The following is a 7,562-nucleotide window of genomic DNA, read 5'->3' on the forward strand; positions in this document are numbered from 1 at the left end:
TGATTAGAGGCCTCAGAAAAAAATCTCTCCCAGGCCTGCTTCTGAAACTCCAGCCTCTTGCTATTTGAAGTGTTGGTATCAGTTATTTTGTAGATCAGTGTCCACATCTCCCTTTGCAGATTTGACGGGAAGGCGAAAGGTTAGCTGGGCATAGAGCCCGTCTTCTCCCTCCATTTTTTTTCGTCCTTGAGGTGACCATTGGCATGACAGACAGCAACCTGGCAGTCTATGCACAGATGAAATTTAAGTTGCCGTATTTTTCCCATCCTGTTTGTGGAGAAATAAGCGAACTGCTTCTACCTAGGACTAGGGAACAATTTCCAATTTCAAGGCAGTGGCATCAAATTGTTTTAGGTGGGCTGATATTTTTTTCTGTCCCGGGCCAATGCTGGAGTCATGAAAACTGGGCATGTTATAAAAATGTTGCTCTTGATGGGTGGTAGTGATGGACAGAGTTTGGGTTTCCATGATGCTGAATTTTGTTTGCCGACAAATGAACACACTATTGCGAAGAAGCCTATAATAGCCACCTTGCCCCCCCCCCCCCCCGGTATCTGTGTTAATTAAGGATGCCGCATTGATGGCCAAAAAAGAACTTTTATTAGCTTCATTGCCTGGAGGAGATTTTGACTCGCTATAGCTGAGTAGCAAGTTGCAAGCCTGTTTTAACAGTGTCCTGAAGACAGATGGATTGTCACTGCCTCCACCTCTTCCTGCCTGGCCAACTGCAGAGCACGCATGCAGTCGCTCTGACTCTGAGATTAATAGGGAGTCCTTGATGAGATCTCAGAAAACCTTCCAAGGCACCATCATATGGTCTCTGGTTTTTCCTTACTAGCCTTATCGGTCCCCCTGGTTAAAAGAAACCTATGTATAAGTTTGTACATAAAATTTCTGAACAATATTGTGTTTGTCTTGGATTTCTTATTTTTACAGTGTGGATGTGGTTGGTGCATGAGAGAGCTGCATAGGTCTGCTCCCAAAGAGCATACAGTCTGTAATAAATGATGGGAAAACAGAATGATTGGAGGAAGAGGCAAGAATAGGAGGAGAAAATACGGACAAATATCATTACATGTTACTCAAAACTTGGTTACAGCCGAGAATGAGAAGAGGATAAGTCAAAGAACCACAAACAGCCCAATAACCAACCAGGGCTCTCTTCCTGGGTTGTTTGTGGGTAACAACCCAGAGTTAAACCATAGTGCAGGGTTTGCATTAATGACAGTCCGACATCAACTCAGTATTCAACAACAGCCCATCCTTCAGGTTACAATTATGTGCAAACCAGGCCAAAATCCATGCTGAAAAGCTGTGTTCTGAAGAGGGATTTAAAAGTGGCCTGTGGGGTCCCTCTTCCAGTCTCTGCCCTTGCTGGTCCTTTTGTTATCAGGGTCTCCCAAAATTCAGAAGCTAGACCTGCGTCTCTATTTTAGTTCATGTCTACAGAGAGCCAAGGTGAAAACTGAGAAATTCACCATTTGTTCCACTTGGGTCCACAGGCAGGCAGGTTCATTATCTATACCAGCTACTTCAATTCTTTACAGTTCTTTTACAAAAATTTCTTTCTGCCGTATTTATTTTTTCCCCCCGGAATGGGTGGATAAATGTTGAGAATTGCTCTCCATTCTGCTGCGCAACCCTTTCTTTTTGCCTTTCAGTTGGCCAAAATGGGACAGAGATCTTTGTATTAACGTGTTTGATCTCATGCTGGAAACAGAATCCTGCCAGATGTGGACTTCAATCAAATCAACAGCAATGCAGTTCTAAGCACATTTACTCAGAAATAAACATGAGCTCAATGCGATTGACTTTCCAGTAGATGTGCCTTAAGATTGCAGCCTAAAGTGATAACATGAACAGTTGGGGAGTTCTCACTTTTAAAATTTTCTAAAATCCCAAGCAGGGTTGAAACCCTGTAATAACTCATGGAGGAGAAGGCTATGAACGTCTATATATTACCTCAGATATCACAGACAATATGTTTCTCAGTACTAATTGCTAGGGAACATGAGCAGGAGGGTGAAATTAGTGGTCGAGTCTGGCTGTGGGTTTCTCATAGGCATCAGGTTTCCAGGGCGCGGACAGAGCGCAGGACTAAATAAGCCTTTTGGCTGATCCAGGAAGGCTCTTACTAAGGACTCATCTAGACCAAGCAGGATATTCCACTATGAAACTGTTATATAAAAGGCAGGAGCCACACTACTGCTTTATAGTGGTAATGAAGTGCACTGACAACTGTTGGGGCCCACGGCACGTCTACACCAAGCAGAATATAACACTATGAAAGTGTTATATAAAAGGCAGGAGCCACACTACTGCTTTATAGTGATATTGACGTGCACTGACAACTGTTGGGGCCCATGGCACATCTACACCAAGCAGGATATAACACTATGAAAGTGGTAAGAAAGCGGTATATGGTATGTGTCAACGGGCCCCAACAGTTGTCAGTGCACTTCCATTACCACTATAAAGCATTAGTGTGGCTCCTGCCTTTTATATACCGCTTTCATACCACTTTCTTAATGGAATATCTGCTTGGTGTAGATGAGTCCTAACTTCCAGAGATGGCTAGTTTGGAGGAATGTAAACAACTAAACTAAGAACAGCTTTGCAAATATATAATTTGTGCTTATACTAATTTGACCTCAAATGCTTGCTTGCTTCATTAATTTCCTGTCCCTTTGCTCTTTTTTTCCTTTTCTTATTCCCCCCCTCTTTCTTTTCGCAGCTGAAGAATGTAGCTCTACTGAACTCCTGTTAGTCATTCCGATCGTAGTGGGTGTGGTGGTTGGACTCTTTCTCATCGGTGCCTTTGTCTTTTACATGATCGGAAGACGGAAAAGTCACAGTGGCTATCAATCCGTATAACCCTTTTTGTGTCACTTTTGCTGCCCATTTTCCTCCCCCGTCCCCTTCCAGTCCTTTAACAGACAACTCTGAGTTCATGATTTTCTAACAGTAAAAAGGGGAAAAAAAGTTATGTGTATCTGTGCATAAGATTGGGGGAGCAAATGCAGGCCGAAGCTGTGGTCTGATTCAGACGTTTGGACTAAAGCTGCCCTTCCACCACTTTGCAGATGGAGTGTTTCTGAAGGAATAAGCATTGGCAAGAAACCTGACCTCAACAAACTCACCTTCCGATATCCATCCCCAGAGTTCCTGGTACTGTGGCAGCATGAAGCAAATAAAATAGCTTCAGGGCCCGGAACAACGTAAAAATCTTACGCCGTTAGGGGAGTGGCATGACATTTCGGTGGAGTTCTAGATAAAGATTCAAGTGGTGGTTTCTTTAACTGTTCAGTAGCTCAGCTAAGGACCAAGGTACTATGCACCTAGCTTTCATACACCCAAGGGAATCATAGAATAGTAGAGTTGGAAGGAGCCTATAAGGCCATCGAGTCCAACCCCCTGCTCAATGCAGGAATCCACCCTAAAGCATACCTGACAGATGGTTGTCCAGCTGCCTCTTGAATGCCTCTAGTGTGGGAGAGCCCACCACCTCCCTAGGTAACTGGTTCCATAGTCATACTGCTCTAACAGGAAGTTTTTCCTGATGTCCAGCCGGAATCTGGCTTCCTGTAACTTGAGCCCATTAGTCCATGTCCTGCCCTCTGGGAGGATCAAGAAGAGATCCTGGCCCTCCTCTGTGTGACAACCTTTTAAGTATTTGAAGAGTGCTATCATGTCTCCCCTCAATCTTCTCCTCTCAAGGCTATACATGCCCAGTATTTTCAGTCTCTCTTCATAGGGCTTGAGCCTTGTGTGGCGTAGAGCGGTAAAGCAGCAGTTTCTGCAGCTGAAACTCTCCCCACGGCCTGAGTTCGATCCCAGCGGATCCTGAGGTTGGTAAAATGAGTACCCAGCTAGCTGGGGGAAAGGTAATAACGGCTGGGGAAGGCAACTGGTTTCAGGCAGCCGGCTCGGGTCAACTCAGCCTTCCAGCCTCCCGAGGTCGGTAAAATGAGTACCCAGTTAGCTGGGGGAAAGGTAATAACGGCCGGGGAAGGCAACGGCAAACCACCCCGCTATAAGGCCTGCCAAGAAAACGTCAGCGAAAGCTGGCGTCCCTCCAAGAGTCAGTAATGACTCAGTGCTTGCACGAGAGGTTCCTTTCCTTTCCTCATAGGGCTTTGTTTCCAGACCCCTGATCAACTTTGGGTTTCCATTTCTTTTTTAATTTAATTTTTATTAAGAAACTTTTTTCAATACATAACTTTCTTCCCAACCAAATAAATGAAGATCAGAAAAGAAACAAAGGTCAAACCAAGTTAACAGAACCAAGAACATTTGAATAATACAAAAAAGCGTCAGCAGTAATGATATCATATTCCTCCATCAGCCAAAATGATATACATCTGGAAATCTTTTATACAGATCTTCTTGAGCTGTACACCTAATAAAGCATGGATTTCTGTTTTTGAAACAAGGGCCCAAAACTCCACCTCACGTGACAAATTAATTTTGAAATGAAGTGGAGTTTCAAAATGGCGCATGGGGAGACGCATGTGCAGTTCAAAGAAAACAAGTCAGACGGCCTCACTGGCCAACTAGGATGTTTCTCCTCCACAGCTATTGCTTTATAGCACAGGAGCTTAACTTTTCAGTAGATCCAAAGTATTTCACTTAGCTACTAGCTGCCTGTTGCAGGTTGAACCTATATTCTTATGGAAGGTTGCAACACATCCAGGAGAGATGTACTCACCCACTACAGAGGGAACAGGTAAGTTCTAATAAGGTCAGATGGACCTAGTCCCAGGTTAAATTGGCATATGGTGGTGTCTTTGCGGCGAAAGGCCCATTAAATATGGAATATCCATCAATCATACATTCCTGAAAACCATCTCTTCATGGCTAGAAACATCATGGATTGCTATATTCACAGGCGTCACATATGGTATCTCCTTCCAATGTAAGCACAACTTCTCTGCAAACTTCATTTGTTAATGTATAATATATTTGTATGCCATTTTTCAGTTGTGTAATGGCCCTCGGGATGGTTCACAAGGATAAAATCAAACAGGTAGGCAGATCTTAATAGGTCTGGAATCCCAGGTGAGTTCATGGTGTACTGTGGGTTTGGTTACTGATGATGTCTTGAAATCCAGGCTGTAGGGGAATTAACATAAGCCAGTTTCCTAAGATGAGGATAGTAATTGTGGGGTGTTGTACATCTTCCTGTCCTGCATTTAGAAACCGGGGAAGCTGTTTTATACCAGATCAGAACTTTGGGCAGTATCCAACCGTATCATTCTGCTATTTGAAACCATGCTTTGAACTATGTGCAAGAGGAGAATCCAAATAAAGTTTTGCTTGCATCATCACTGTTGCAGAAGCCATTGGGCATTATGCTTGCACAACCAGTTGCGTGTAGCTCTTGTGCAACCCATTGTGCAACCTCTTGTGCAATGGGTTCTGCATTCCCCTTGAGCAACCTATTCTGCAATGGGTTGCATAACGGGTACTGGCTTGCACAACGGAAAGATCTGGCAGAGCTCGCTAGTTCTATTTGAGTTTGCAGAATGACAGTGTTGGATCATGGAATCATAGTAGAGTTGGAAGGGGCCTACAAGGCCATTGAGTTCAACCCCCTGCTCAGTGCAGGAATCCACCTTAAAGCATCCCTGACAGATGGCTGTCCTAGGGAATGCCTCTAGGGTGGGAGAGCCCACGACCTCCCTAGGTCATTGGTTCCATTGTTACACTGCTCTAACAGTCAGGAAGTTTTTCCTGATGTCCAGCCGGAATCTGGCTTCCTGTAACTTGAGCCCATTATTCCGTGTCCTGCACTCTGGGAGGATCGAGAAGAGATCCTGGCCCTCCTGTGTGTGTCAACCTTTCAAGTATTTGAGGAGTGTTATCATGTCTCCCCTCAATCTTCTCTTCTCCAGGCTAAACATGTCCAGTTGTTTCAGTCTCTCTTCATAGGGCTTTGTTTCCAGACCCCTGATCATCCTCATTGCCCTCCTCTGCGCCCCCTCCAGCTTGTCTGCATCCTTCTTGAAGTGAGGAGCCCAGAACTGGACACAATACTCAAGATGAGGCCTAACCAGTGCTGAATAGATGGGAACCAGTACCTTGTGCAACTTGGAAGCTATGCTTCCATTAATGCAGCCCAAAGGGATACTGCCCTTTGTTCCTTTAGCTGAGTACGGTCTACTCAAATTGCCAATGGGTCTTGAGTAGACAGAGATCTTTCCCATCGCCTTAAGCCTGCAACCCTCTGTGTGTTTGGAAGTTTGCTTCTGCCCTGGCCAGCAGCCCAAGTGGAGAGTGCAATTTCCCTTCCAGGTGAAGGGGAGGTAGAAAAAGAGCCTGAAAGAGGCAGGCTGTGTCCTGCCAGGTTATTGTGCAGTGACCTAAAGGAGTACAGTCTCTACCTGCCTTATGTCTCTTTCTTCCCACCCCCACAATCCTGGCCACGATAGGTTCAAATTACTCCTAGCCCAAAGGAGGCAGGGAAAGGAAGACAGGGGAGATGGGAGGCAGTTCTGGGAATGCTTGGCCCGCAAAACCCCATTGCTTCTCCCCCAGCAACTCCCCACCCCATTGTGTGACCAAGAGGCAGAGATAGGATGACGAAGAGACGGAAGTATAAAACTGGTGACAAGACCCCCGAAGAAAAGGAATGACCATTCAGATTTCTTTCAAGTCATGTCTGTTTTACTTTTCTCAGATGTAGCCATTGCCTAAATACTGAGCTTGAAACCTGAAAGAGGAGAGGGGCAGCGTCTTAAGGCACACTTCCCTTTTCCTTATGTAAAAGATTGTCACACAGAGGAGGGCCAGGATCTCTTCTCGATCCTCCCAGAGTGCAGGACACGGAATAACGGGCTCAACTTAAAGGAAGCCAGATTCCAGCTGGACATCAGGAAAAACTTCCTGACTGTTAGAGCAGTACGACAATGGAATCAGTTACCTAGGGAGGTTGTGGGTTCTCCCACACGAGAGGCATTCAAGAGGCAGCTGGACAACCATCTGTCAGTGATGCTTTGGGGTGGATTCCTGCATTGAGCAGGGGGTTGGCTTCGATGGCCTTATAGGCCCCTTCCAACTCTGCTATTCTATGATTCTATGATTCATTGTTTTGGCCCCAAATGATTCACTCTGGTCAAGAGGAATGGAGATACCCTGTGAAATAAAACCACCAAATGGGTTTGATTTCTGTCATGGAAACCAGGGCTAAAGCAAGACTTTTGCTTCCTTTTTCTTAGCATCAGAATGCAGAAGGCCAATGGTCATGTCTGATTGCGTTCATTTCGTGACTTACTCTTAACGTTTGCCTTCTTCACAATGTCATTTTTGTCACATAGGTATGGTTCCCCCCCCACTTTCTGGTGGGTGGGTCTCATTCATAATTGCTTCTCACAACAGGTCACCCCACCCAATTTCCTTCACATCGGGACAGGTGCTGAATTTTTTCTGCAGGATCCTCAAACCCACATAACATTATGCAGCTCACTTGAATTCTCGAGGACTTAATGTGAAGGTGGCTCATAACCATATCCTCCAGTGAGAGTTTACTTCGCCACACAGTGCATAGTTAAACTGTGGAATTC

The 7,562-nt window shown here is 45.1% G+C and overlaps 1 long non-coding RNA gene across 1 annotated transcript; it reads left to right on the forward strand.

Moving 5' to 3' along the window:
• The first annotated feature begins 5 nt into the window (after positions 1-5).
• On the forward strand, positions 6-902 carry LOC134409282 (uncharacterized). Its single transcript, XR_010026170.1, has 2 exons — positions 6-651; positions 687-902. It is a non-coding gene; the product is annotated as an uncharacterized LOC134409282 (long non-coding RNA).
• The last annotated feature ends 6,660 nt before the right edge of the window (positions 903-7,562 follow it).

Source organism: Elgaria multicarinata, chromosome 15 (genome assembly GCF_023053635.1).
Source record: "Elgaria multicarinata webbii isolate HBS135686 ecotype San Diego chromosome 15, rElgMul1.1.pri, whole genome shotgun sequence".
Classification (NCBI taxonomy): Eukaryota; Metazoa; Chordata; class Lepidosauria; order Squamata; family Anguidae; genus Elgaria; species Elgaria multicarinata.